This window comes from Ascidiella aspersa, chromosome 5 (assembly GCF_963924565.1).
Source record: "Ascidiella aspersa chromosome 5, kaAscAspe10.2, whole genome shotgun sequence".
Lineage (NCBI taxonomy): Eukaryota > Metazoa > Chordata > Ascidiacea > Phlebobranchia > Ascidiidae > Ascidiella > Ascidiella aspersa.
The window spans coordinates 4,719,268-4,733,444 of record NC_139451.1 but is presented as its reverse complement, the minus strand read 5'-3'; the positions used below and the strand labels follow the sequence as shown (position 1 = coordinate 4,733,444).

Genomic DNA, 14,177 nt, shown 5'->3' with positions numbered 1-14,177 from the left:
TCTTGCCAAATCTTTATTTACTGTGATATGGCTGAAAATCCTACTGGTGACAAGGTTTACTTCTTGTTAATTTAACTTGCGTAGTTAATGTACAGGGTGTCCAAAAATTGTCTTAACAATTTAAAAAAATATTAAAAAGTGAAATGATGAGATATCGCAATGAGGTTTGTTTTATGTTAATCAGTATTTCATAAAGATTTTATTAACACATTAAATTCACTTCTAAACATTTAATCATCATTTAATTAAAAAATCAGAAAAAATGGTATTACTTTATACAATACACTTCTATATGTGCACCATTAGTTGCACGAAGCACATCTAAACGGTTAATTTAGAAATTTTGTCTGAAACCATAAATTTTAGTGTCAATAAAAACTTTATGAAATACTGATCAACGTAAAACAAACCTCATTGCGATATCTCATCATTTCACTTTTCAATATTTTTTAAATTGTAAAGAGACTTTATGGACACCCTGTATATCTGTTGTTCATTTTATAGGTTTTATAAATTTTGTTCCACTTATTTAGATAGTAAAAAACGTCATTTAGTAGTCGCAAAAAAAGGCGCATAAGGATGCGATATGGTATTACCGGAACTATTAATTGCGCGTTAAATAATAAGCTATAAACACACACTTTGAAATAGCATTTAATGTGTAACAGGCAAATTAAGGGATGTCTGCAAAACGCAAAAGCCAACAGCAGTAAGTAAAAAGTTATGTGCTTTGTGTATTTGCAATAAGTCCAAATCAATCTGTAACGGGTAGACTTGGACAACTAGATTTAGTTTAGCTTTCTAAAATAGGATTAGATTTAAAATTAGAGCATTTCATTTTTTCCAAATTAGAATTAGATCATTTTTGTTTTCTTAAATTAGATTAGAATTAGAATTACCGTACTTGAAAAACTAGAATTTAAACTGGAATTTGAACTAGAATTACACTTAATTATTTAGTTTTCACTTATTGAGATAATACTAAACGCCCATTTGGTCATCGCAAAACAGGCGCTTAATAATGAGATATGGTGTTACCGGAACTATTCATTGCGCGTTAAATAATAAACTATAAACACCCACTTCGAAATAGCATTTAATCGATTAGAACTAGAATTAGACCACACAAGTAATTCACCAACTATATAGATTTGAATAAGAATTAGCCGCAATTTGCTCTAATTCTTCACTTAGAAAACTAGAATTACCTAGTTGTCCAAGTCTGGTAGCGGACATTCAATAAATGACAAGGGTTGAAAAGCCTGTTATAATATATGCAACTAAAATAGGTTTTTACTTTTTGCTTTCACTATTATTAACAGATATAATATTCCGATAAAGACTGTAATTAAGATTACGATAAAGACTAAAATTATAATTCTGCAGTTGTCCAAGTCTGGTTATAGTATTATGCAAATAAAGGAGAAAACCTTAAAATATTTACTTTTACTATTATTAACGGATATAAGTTTACGATAAAGACTATAAGCACATTAGGTTTTAGTATTCGTTATACAACTGAATGAATGACAGTTATGCTTAACCGATAGCATTTGATCAAGCCAGATAACCAAACAGGATATAAAAGAAGAATTTTGTATTGTAAACGAAATATATTTACCCTTTTTTAGCGAAGCAATACTTTGTACACAAAATTACTTTAGGTTTTTATAGATTGGTATTGCAATAACTTTCGTCTGTTATTAAACTAGAGGTTTTTCGCTTTGTAATTTATTCCTTCAACATTCCGCTTTATCAAAAAGACCTAGGCTATTGAAGTAGTAAATATTTGGAGCGATAAGTAAACTAAAAAATAGCAAAAAACAACGTGTAACAATCTAATCGTTTTACGTGTAGGAATTAAGATAAATAACTTATTTTTATAACAAAATGTTCAATAAAAACATCTAGTTTGAACCTATGTCATTCGACTTAGACACTTAAGTCCAAGTCAAGTTATTTGGCCAAAATACGTAAGTCAAGCCATTTTTCAAAACGACTTAAGTCAAGTTAAGTCCTTTGGCCTAAATACTTAAGTCAAGACAAGTCATTTACCAAACGACTTAAGTCAATTCATGTAATTTAAAAACAGTGACTTAGATCCATTTAAGTAAAGTCACTAACTTAAGTCATTACAACACTGCAACATGATGGTAAACCGCTTTGATGGTATACCTATATACTGCAGGCCATTAAGATGGTATTCACGAAGGCAGTTGGTTGAACAATCAAAAGCAGTGGACTACAAGCCTTATTGTAGGGTGGGCTACATGCCCCCCTACCAACATCCTGCCTACTATTTTGCAAGGTAAACAACCTTTATACATTACCACAAGTATTTTTATTATATTTATTGTCCCACATATATTTCGTCCTTTCAATTTGATTTTTGACAAGTTTCGTTATGTAACAAAAATGTGGTAGGATTCTAGACCAGCGCCGACAGCAAACAAGCCATTTTCAATAAATGATTTTCCTGTGTTCTAAGCAAGTCACCTCCAAATAACTCGAGTCACAGTTAAGTCGTTAGAAAAATCGCTTAGGTCAAAATCAAGTCCTTTTCAATAAATGATTTGCCTGTGTTGTAAACAAGTCATTTTGAAATTACTCGAGTCATAGTCAAGTCATTTCGAAAATCACTAAAGATAAAGTCAAGTCATTTTCAATAAATGATTTGACCATGTTGCAGGGCTGCGAAATCGGTTAAAAATAACCCGAGTCCGACTCCGGTCAAATGTGCGATTTCTTGGAGTCCCAAGTCCGGCCCTGACTCTACAGCCTGTATTCCGCCCATTTATGTAACTAAAATAACGTGGATATTCAGCAATCCATTTATAGGGGTGTCGTATAATTCATTCACTTAAAATACTTGGTTGGAAAACATTCACCATATGCTGTTCCACCTTTACAATTTCCAGTTGGCGGCCATATTAGTTTTAAAATTTGGTACTGCGCATGCGCATGTCGGACTCGGGACTCGGGTAGTTTTACGTGCTCTTACTCGAGTCCCGAGTCCAAGCCCAGCAAAACAAACCGACTCCTCGAGTCCCGAGTCCGACTCCAACTCCGCAGCCCTGCTATGTTGTAAACAAGTCATTTTGAAATAAGTTAAGTCCCAGAGAAACTATTTGTTATCGTTGTTTTCAGCGCATTTCGTCTTACCAATGAGACGCTCAACATATGGACGCACTTTTTACCCTTGATTTACTTCATCCATAAATACATATCTCGTTTCGTTGATGATGGATACCAAGTTGAACCATACATGCTACCTTTCTACACCTATGGTCTTGGTAAAAATGTGTATAGTATGGTATTTAAAATAAGCTGTGCCGTTAAAACAAACTATATTTGGTTTGACTTTCTGGTTGTAGCCTATATTTGTGCAAAAGTGGATTAGAATTTTGGAATGTTACCTTTTGGTATCGGGTAGCGATTCCCATCCGACATTAATAAAAAACACAGCTTCTCTGGTAATTGTAATTGTTAACCAACGTTGACGAATGACTTTAGCCTTTTGTTTTTGAACAAGTGTCTGTAGTACGTTAAGAGCTTCAAAGTAACTTTTCTTGCTTTATTTCAACAAACAAAATCGTGTTACTTAGAATGTTTAGTCGAACAAAGATACTTTGATTGACATGCTGTTAACAAAAACCTACACAACGTTAACTTTTTAAACAGAAAGTTGTTGGAACAAAAATATTATTGTACATGTCCCGGCAAGGTAACATAACTTTTCTTGTTTTATTTCAGCCGTTTGCCTCGCCCTTCTATCCAGCACAGTTGCGCACATGTTCAACTCTTATTCCGCTGCAGTTCACCACTGTTGCTTCTCCGCTGACAAATCCTGCATTTTCTCGCTCGTATTCGCTGGAATCTCCGGAGTACAGCACTACATTTGCGAGTTGGAACACCACTGCGCATGTAAGGCGAGGTTAAGTACAAATAAAGTGATTGTGAATAAGTAAAGTACTAACTGCAGGGGTAGAAATGAGCAAAGTACTGATTGCAGGGGTGGAAATGAGTAAAGTAGTGGTTACAGGGGTGGAAGTGAGGCAAGTAGTGACTGTAGGGGTGGAAATGACACAAGTAGTGAATGTTTGAATACCATTGCGCATGTAAGAGCGAGGTTTGGTACAAATAATAATTGGCCTAGCTACAGGGGTAGAAATGAGTAAAGTACCGATAACAGGAGTCGAAATGAGTAAAGTACTAATGTCAGGGGCGGAAATGAATAAGTAGTTACTGTGGGAAGTGAGTAAAGTACTGATTGTAGGGGTGGAAATAGGTCAAGTAGGCCTAGTGAGTGTTGGACTACCATTGCGCATGTAAGAGTAGGGTTAGGTACAAACAAAGTGATTGGAATGATTAAAGTACTGACTGCAAGGGTGGAAATGAGTAAAGTGCTGACTACAGGGATAGAAATGAGGTTAGTAGTGACTGTTGAAACACCACTGCGTATAAGAGTGAGGTTAGGTTCAAACAAAGTGGTTTACTGCAAACTATCAGACAAGGGCGAATCCATGGTGGACTGAAACTAAAATTATGATGTTAAGAACATTTGGGATCTATGAAAATTCACAGATGGTTCTAACGTTCAATGAAAGATAGACACACATATATGTGCTAAACAAATGTGATCCATCCCTTCTGAAGTTGATTTTTGACCAACGATTAGTACAAGCTCACCGAATTTGTCGGTCAATGATCACAGCAAGACAGGCTAGAGAACAACTAGCTTACGGTGAGGTTCGAACTGACAGCCTCTGGTCATACCGGGACTGTCGCTCTACCAACAAAGCTGCACAGGCTCAGAGAGGAGCTATTCGAGAAACAACCATCCGCCAATGCTTGCTACATTCTGTTAGTAGAAGCAACTTTATATTAAAGGGTATCTCCAGTGCCATATCATTGTTCAATTCAGGCAACATTGACCCACAGATTCGGTGAGTCTATGACACTTTCAGTGTACATGGGTCTAACGCAGTGGTTCTCAAACTGGGGTCCGCAAGACAATTTTGTGGGACCGCGAAGCACCTAACAAAATTAACACGACGCTCCTGAAGAAGAAAATTTTATGTGCCACAAAATTTTCAGGCAACTTACTTTTTAAACCAAGCTGAACAAACAATTAGAGTAACTATGCCGTACATAGACCTAATTGTGGGAAAAAAAGAAAGTCAAACTCAGGCTCGACCTATACGCGCAAAGTGACATTACGCTAACTTAATTCCAACGTGTTTGCGCTCGTCATCACAAGCTACGATTAGTTGTTCATTCACGTGATTGCATGCTTTGAGTTAAATGTGCATTTTGACGTCATAGTGTTGCGTTGTGCTAATGAGAATTACGTTTTTACAGCTTGCTGTGCTACCACTGTGGGCTGTACGGTCACGATTTAAAAACTTATCGTGATTGCTTCATTCAAATAAAGTAATTTCGTTACTGTTACTATACTAAATACGGTATCAACAAGCCTTCTAAGACTGCAAGTGCAGCCGTCCCATTTACCATTAAAAACAACGTGTTATTTTGTGTTTATTTGTGTATAATATTAAGGGGACCGTGAGCAATTTAAAAAATTGCTAGGGTATCATTTCGTAATTTAAAAAAAATGTTTGAGAACCACTGGTCTAACGTATATAGGAGAAAATGTAGTTATTGAACAAAAATGCAAAGTTGTGCTCGCGGACTCACCTTAAATCTCACGAGGATTCAAATGAGTCGACCGACTTTGGGTCGAGAAACACTGTTCTCTATAACTTGATAATCTACTGTTTCAGGGCCCATTACACTCTTTTCGCTTCGCACACATCAGATACTAGTGGTGATCTGCTTTTGGTGGACTTTATTTTCCCGTGGCAAGAAATACGCAAAGGTAATCACTGCTATCTCCGGGACCATTGTATCGGGGGTTGGAATTTCGCCTTGCTTTGTCAGGTAATTTCATTTTTTTTTGATGGTCAAAGTTAAGTCATTTGTAAAATAACTTAAAAATATAACAGGTTCAAGACCCTTGCTTTGTAAGGTAATTCCAATTATTTTAAAAATAGTTTAAGTTAAGTCATTTGTAAAATAACTTTAAGTTTAAATAAATTCTTTACAAAAATAACAAGTTCAAGTCCCTTGCTTTGTGAGGTAATTCCAGTTTTTTTTAAATAGTTCAAGTTAAGTCATTTGTAAAATAACTTTAAGTCTAAGCCAAGTCTTTGAAAAAATAACAAGGTCAATAATTAAGTCCCTTGCTTTGTCAGGTAATTCCAGTTTTTTAAAATAGTCCAAGTCAAGTCATTTGTAAAATAACTTTAAGTCTAAGCCAAGTCTTTGAAAAAATAATAAGTTCAAGTCTCTTGCTTTTCCAAGTCAAGTCCTTTAGAATAAATAAAAGTAGAGTTAAAGTCATCATTTGCCCAAGTCAAGTCATTTGTAAAATAACTTTAAGTCTAAGTCAAAACTAAAAAAAAAAATAACAAGTCCAATTCATCAGTTGCCAAAGTCAAATCCTTTTCAAGTCATTATAAGAGCAAGTCATCTCCAAGTCAAATCTAAAATCAAAATAGAACGATAAACTTACTAAAATTGGTAAACTCGTCCAATTATGAGCATTCCACAAAAAATAACAAAAAACAACATGTAACAATCCAATCGTTCTACGTGCAAAAATTGAGATAAATGGCACAATTTTATAACTTAACGTTAAATAAAAATACCTATTTTTCACCCAAGTCATTTGAATTGATGACGAAATTCCAAGTCAGATCCTTTGTCCGAAAGACTTTAAGTAGAGTCAAGTATTTTTACCAGAACGACTTCAGTCAAGTTAAGTCATTAAAAAACAGTGCCTTAAGTCAAGATAATCGGTTAAGTCATTGACTTAAGTCATCACAGTACTGAAAACTGCATCTTCGGTTTTTTGTTGCCATCTATTGGAAAAACAGTTAAATCCAAATGCGACAAGAACCATAGAAACAATTTAGGCGAAGCTTGACTTTTATAATACCTTACATAAAGTTATTTCATCGCCTGTTTGCCGACAGTTTTTTTTTTGGAACAATTAATGCTCGACGTATGAAAGTTGCAAGATCCTTCCTTGGATGTCTGAGCAGAAAAAAATTACTATTACAAAAAGAATTTCAATTCAAACTTTATATTTCAATGCATTTTACTTTTTAAATATGTAGTATTATGGACATACCTTCAAACTAAACTTTATGATACTGGTCGCGTTTGGGTTTAACTGTTTTTCAAATAGAAGGCAACTAAAAATCGAAGATGCGATTTTTCGATTATATAGTACTTAAAAATAAAATTTTTAAGGCTTGGAAATTTTTAAACTAAATTTTTAAATAGAAATTAAATTTTGGAAATTTTGACTAAAATTTTTTATTTTTCTGTTTTTTTTTATAATTCTTGTCGCGTTTGGATTTAACTTTTATTCAAATAGCAGCTTACTAAAGTACGAAGATGCATTTTTCGGTTTTATAGTACTTAAAAAATAAAATTTAAGCTTGGAAATTTTAAAACTAAATTTTTAAACAGAAATTAAGTTTTAAAAATTTTAAAAATTTAGGAAATTTTGACTAAAAATTTTTGTTTTCTGTTTTTTTTTTACAATTCTTGTCGCGTTTGGATTTACCTTTTTTTTCAAACAACAGCTTACTAAAATCCGAATATGCATTTTTCGATTTCATAGTATCGGTAATTTGTTTCTGAGTTTGTTTTGTTTTCTAAAAACCACCTTTTCCAGGCTTTTCTATGGAATGCGTCCCCGTATGGAACACCTGAGCTATTATGCTGATTTCCCGTCCGATTTTTTTCTATGGGCGGCCTTGGTTGGTTTGTTCGGCATTCTTCTGTACGGTTTTAAAATACCAGAAAGATTTTCTCCAGGTCAGTAAGTTAGAATCCGTGTTGTAAACAAAAGTCCCAGTCAAGTTATTTGCAAAACAACATAAGTCGAAGGCAAGTCTTTTGCCTAAAAAAGCCTGTCCTAGTCCAAGTCATCGGTTGCCAAAGTCAAGTCATTATGAGAGCAAGTCAATTTCAAGTTATGTCATTGACATAAAAGTAAACCGTTTAATTATAAACATGGACAAACTCGTCTGATTATGAGCAACAATGTAGCTAAAAAATAACACAAACGCAATAAAGTCCAATTCAGGTCATTTGTCCAAAAGACTTAGGTCAAATCAAGTCATTGAAACACTGCTAGGAATGCTCGATAATATCCTATCGGAACCGATATTCGATAACAAGGACTAGTATCGGTCTTCGTACGATAGAGTTTTATCGGAGGCAGTCAAATACCAAATCGATATTAAGGTTTTAGCAATGTTTTGATAAAAAGCAGTGATCAAAAACTTTCTACATTGAAAGGATTATTTTTCATTTTAATAAAAAATTGTAAGTTATCAGCTGGGGATATTTAAACTGTAATTAACACTAAGTCAGCCTTTGGCCTGACAATTTTGAACAAAGGCCAGTGTTGCTATGACTTAAATGATTTGACTTAAGTGCACTTAAGTCACTGTTTGACTTGAATTGACTACGGACAAATGATTTAACTTGAACTTCTGTCATAGTGCCAACAACATGGGTTGAAATTAATTGTTTTTTTAAATATGTTTCTTTAAACTTAACTTGTTTTTCAGGGGACTCGGTTAGACTTAAGTCGTTTCCAAGCAGGATAAAAATGAAAAATCGCTCGTTTCAAATGACTTGACTTTGCTTAAGTCCTTTGGACAAATGACTTGGGTTAAAATGAAGTGTTTTCATCAAGCATTTTTTATTACAAAATCGGGTTATTTATCTATAGTTTTGCACACGAAACAATTTACTTGCTTATGTTGCGTTTATCACTAATAAGGTTTCGATACCGGTTTGGTCAAAAGCAACGCTTTCTACATCGAAAGGATTATTTTTCATTTTATTACAAAATTGTAGGTTATTAGCTAGAGTTAACTTAACTTCTAAATAACACTAAGTCAGCCTTAGGCCTGACAATTTTGAACAAAGGCCAGTGTTGCTATGACTTAAATGACTTGTTTTCAAATGACTTGAATTGACTACGGACAAATGACTTTTATTGGTTTAATGCTTTAATTTTATGTTAATGATTTTAATTGAAGTTGACTTGCTCTTATAATGACTTGACGAAATTGATGACTTGGACTTGACTTATTGTTCTTTCAAAAAGACTTGACTAGGAGGTCGTTTCCAAGTGATTTGACTGAGACTTGAGTCATTTTAATGTGGCTTGTTAATAACACTTATAGAAATGCCTTTTTAACTTTTTAGGTTTATCATGTTAAATCCACTTAAGTCGCCGTTTTTAAATGACTTCATTTAAGTCATTTGGGACTTGACTCAAGTATTTTAGACTTGACTTGACTCAAGTATTTTAGACAAATGACTTGGTTGAAATGAAATGTTTTCATCAAGCAATTTTTTATTATAAAATTGAGTTATTTATCTATAGTTTTGCAGACGAAACAATTTACTTGCCTATGTTGCGTTTTGTTTTATTTACTAGCTGAGTTATCGGAGTTAAGAGTTTAGCAATTTTAATAGTTTGACGTTTAACTTTTAAGACAAGAACTTGATTTGGAATTCACTTACTATATTTATCACTTAACTGGGACTTGACTTGTTTTATATTCAAAAAGACCTGACTTGGTTGTAAGTTCTTTCAAAGATGACTTGACTTGGACTTAAGTATTGTTACAAATAAAATTGACTGAGCCTTCAATTCAAAATGACTTGTTTACAACACTTGGTATCGGTATAAAAAAGGTATCCTGCGTGTTTGGTAAGACGAAAACCTGTTTGAATGTTTTTCAGACACTTTCGCAATGGTGGGTAATTCGCATCAGCTGTGGCATTTACTCATAGCAGCGATGATGTATTACCATGGCGAAATGAACACTCTGTTCGTCGAAGAAGTGAAAGCTAAAATTGAAAACGGGTAAGTTTGATTATTATATGGTATACTAGTCCGCAAATGCCACCCTGATTTTCGAATTTTGTGTTTATTTTTTACTAATTTTTTTTATATGTTACATTTTTTGTTTTATTTTTAAATTATTTTCTTGACTTTTTTCAAAATTAGTCTTGTAAGAATTTTTTTTTAAAAAACATAAACCATTTAATTAAAAAAAAATAAAAACATATAAATTGAATGAAAACTTTTACAAAATGAAAACAAAAAAACAAGTACAAAATTCGAAAAACGGGCCGGCGGTCACTATAGATCAGAGGTCATTAAACTTTTCTACCGCGGACCCCTAAATATTTTGGCTTCGCGTGGACCACGGTAGTCGAGAAATTTCATCAAAGAGATGACGTCACAAATTGACGTCACAATACAAATAGAATTTAGAAATCTGCTTATTTAGGTCTAAAAAATGTGAAATTGAAATAGAGCCTAAATAGCTTACATTGAGTGCTAGAACGTTTTATTATTAATAAAACTCTTATCTTTCAAAATTTGATTATCTCTTAAATTTACACCATATTTCACTTAAGCCTTCATGGACCCCCGAAAATTAGTTCACGGACCCCCAAGGGGTCCATGGACCCCAGTTGAAGAACCCCTGCCATAGATGGTTTATGAAGTCAAATATTTAATTTGTTAACAAGTTACTTCCCAAAATGAACTCCAGTTTTGAACAAACGTACTAGAGAAGTCAAATATAGAATCAAAATCAAGCAAAACAAACAAAATCAAAACTCAACCTTAAACTAACCGATTAAAAACGCAGACATATTTCCTTTTTAATAATATCAAACAAAACCTTGGTTACAACATTGTGAGAAATATATACGGCTATCATCTCAAAATTGAGCTGTTTTATAAATAAATATTCGATTGAGGTTGTTTATCCTTCTAAATTTTATCGTAAAAAGTTGGCGTGGGTTGTTGCTACGGGTAAGTAAGAAACAAGGCCGGCTGAGGCCCTTACACGTTTCTTGTATATATCTAACTCCAAGGAGCAGGCCGCTAAAAATACCTGTCCTTGAATTCTTGAACTCTAGACAGAGTCAATTTTCTATTTTGATGTTGCTCGTAGAGTATATTGACAGTAAAATCCAAAAACACATGGCAAACTAGCCCGGAGATTCAAGATATTAGGGAATGTTACTTGCTACTGCCACAGTAATACAATTGCTTTTACTACGAATGAATAAGCTTTTACTAAAGTTTTTCACTTATTTAGCCAATGACTTGACTTCAATTCAATTAAACTATTTGTTTCTTTGTTATGTTTAGGTTAATCCCAGATTCAGTGTTAACTACTGGGTTATGGAAAGAGTCGTTATCCGAGGTGTTCGTCATAACCTTTCTTAACCTTCTTGGCATTTTGGTCGACTGGCAGATTCGTAAATGGAATGAAAGCAAAAAGCACCAGTGAAAAGTTGATTTATGTTCACTCAGCAGTTACTTGAGTAACTTGCAGCAACATACGATTTAACTGGTGTAATATGTTTTAGGAGCTATTTACAGTAACCTGTTAACATAAATGTTTCCCAACGTTTCTTTACGTTCTAACATGTTTGAAACTTTGGGTGTAAAATTTAGGCAAAGTATTTAATATATCCTGGTGTTACTTATATTACACTCGATTTATATAAAGAGTGAGCGTGTGTTTGTGTTTACATGTGTGTGTTATCAGCAAAATAATTATAAACTACAAACTCCTATATTTCTAAATACATTTTTCCAATCAAGTATTAACACTTAGAACAAACGTATATTGATGGTGTAGAATTTATTCGAACTTAATGTACTAGGTCGAAACAATTTGATTTTTGTTCATTTACGCCAGTAAAATGCTTAAAATTTAACCAACCATAAAGTCTATTTAACGCAGTATTTTGGTGTACTTTTTTTAACAACGGATGGTGACTTTAGGCAGGCACGGATCTACCATTTTGTCTGGTGAAGCCCATGGAAAAATTTTCAGACATGACGCCACAAAGTTACGTCATAACTTGACGCGACAAAGTTATATCTAAACGCGACATCACATAGTAATCTTAAAAACACTACAAAGTACGTTTATTTTGTTAACTTTACATTTCGTTAACTTTACAAAGTTTTTGGTTGGGAGGTGTTACTTTTATTACAGAAGCTATACTTCAAAGATGTTATTTGTGCAAAGCGAAAAAAAAACGATATTTTATTGTTTAATTTGTAAAACTTTAATTTTCACTTTACCTAACTTCAGACCCAACCCTAGGTACATCACTAACTTCCATAATAATTTCAACCCATTTTCTATCCCCACCCATTACCCACCAATACGTTGGTTTCAAGAGTTATTTTGGCCATAGACCTTATTCCGAAACGTTAAGGTCTTATTCAGACGAAAGTTTTTATTCTGACGAGGATATTACTGCGTAAATTTCCGTTCTTATTACTATTGCTTTATAGATTTTTCTGCTTCAGGTATTATTGTTGCTTTTTGGGTATTTTTGTGCGTTGCAATTAAAATACATTTCGTAGCATATTTATCTTCGGTTTCAATATATAGGGCTAGATCTTTAACCTTTATGTTTTTGCACTGTAAGAAACTATGTCCCTTTTTGCCAGGGCTTTTAATGTAGGTATGTGATTAACGTTGGCTACATTTAACACAGTAAAAGCAACTATAATATATTCCTGATGTGGTATTTTTTATTGATTTTCTATTTACATCGAGTTTTTTAATGAATTTAATGGACTGAGATAAGACTTGTTAGTTGTAAGAATTACTAGACTTTTCAAGTTATTTTTGTAAATAGTATGGATTAGGGCCGCGCGACCGTTCGAATTTCTGTATAATACCTGGAGGTAGGCCTAATTAATCGAATCGGGGCCATAGCACATGGAATCTTGTACAAACATTTTAGTTTTATTTGTTGTCTGTCTTTTGTGCACAGCTGGATTGCCGAAAATTTTTGTCATTCATCATATGAATAGTACCGTAACCTAAAGCAGCTCAAAAACAGGGAGCTCAGAACTTTATAAACCGTTTTGGGCCATATTCTGCTAACCTGAACCTTTTTTGCAGGATTTTAAACAGCACAATCGCACATGAACCGACTATTTTGTTAGAACTTAAACTTTAACCGAACCTATCAAAAAACATTTCACTACGCTTTTTTTTCTAGGTCATAAAACTTAAATTAAATACGAGTTACAAATTGATTATTCTCCATATTTATTAGCCTACAATTTAAGGTTTAACGCAACTGATATTGTTTTGCAAATAGATTTAGTCGAAACGGAACATAAGAATTGCTCCGAACCAAAACAAAAATCGAACAGGATTTCGAAAAATTATTTTAACCCGAACCGAACCTGCAGCTGAATAGTTAAACAATTCGACTCTCTGGTTAAAAGTGAAATATACCATGGACCAGTATGCTAGAATGCTGGCGAATTGGTGACTACGTCGGTGGAGGTTACAGTCAAATAAGAAAGTATAAAAGTACATGTCATGTTCCCCAACCTAAAGCCTAAAACAGACCTGGACAAACTACAGCCCGCCAAGCAATATAACCCGGCCCGCGACTCATTTTCAATAAACTTTCTTCGGCAAAAAAAAGCTTAACATTTTTATTCTTGATTTCTGAATATTTTATTGAACATATTACTCTAGTAAGGTGTCCTCAGCTATTACTACTCTTACCAGCTTGTTTAAATAAGGACATTTAAACAATATTTTAAAAGGAATCAAAACATGTTGTATTATGTGTAGGCCTATTCGAGATCCAATTTTTTGACACGGCCTGCCAAGACATTTTTTGTTTCTTGTGTGGCCCGCAGTCAAAAATAATTGCCCACCACTGGCCTAAACTTTATTTTTGGCTGTTTTAATTACGTAAACACTTGGATCACTATTTTCCCTGGTTTTTGTCTAAACATGGCGTTTTATGCATTCGTAATGTGAAAACAGCATTTGACAGTAGGAACAAGCCTCAAAACCGAAGAACTTAGGCAAAAAATGCTTGATACCAGAAGGTTGTATACCGAAAGCCATTGCAGACTCTTCACCGAATCTGTCGATTAATGATGCAAGCAGGGCAGACTAGAAAAACAACTAACCTGCAGTGAGGTTCGAACTCACGACCTCCGGTCAATCCGGGACCGTCGCTCTACCAACTGAGCTATGCAGGCTCAGAAGGGAACCAGT

At 33.9% G+C, this 14,177-nt stretch overlaps 1 non-coding gene across 1 annotated transcript; it reads right to left on the bottom strand.

Annotated features, from left to right (window-relative positions):
* Nucleotides 1-14,086: 14,086 nt before the first annotated feature.
* On the bottom strand, nucleotides 14,087-14,161 carry Trnap-cgg (transfer RNA proline (anticodon CGG)). The gene has a single exon. It is a non-coding gene; the product is annotated as a tRNA-Pro (tRNA).
* Nucleotides 14,162-14,177: the final 16 nt, after the last annotated feature.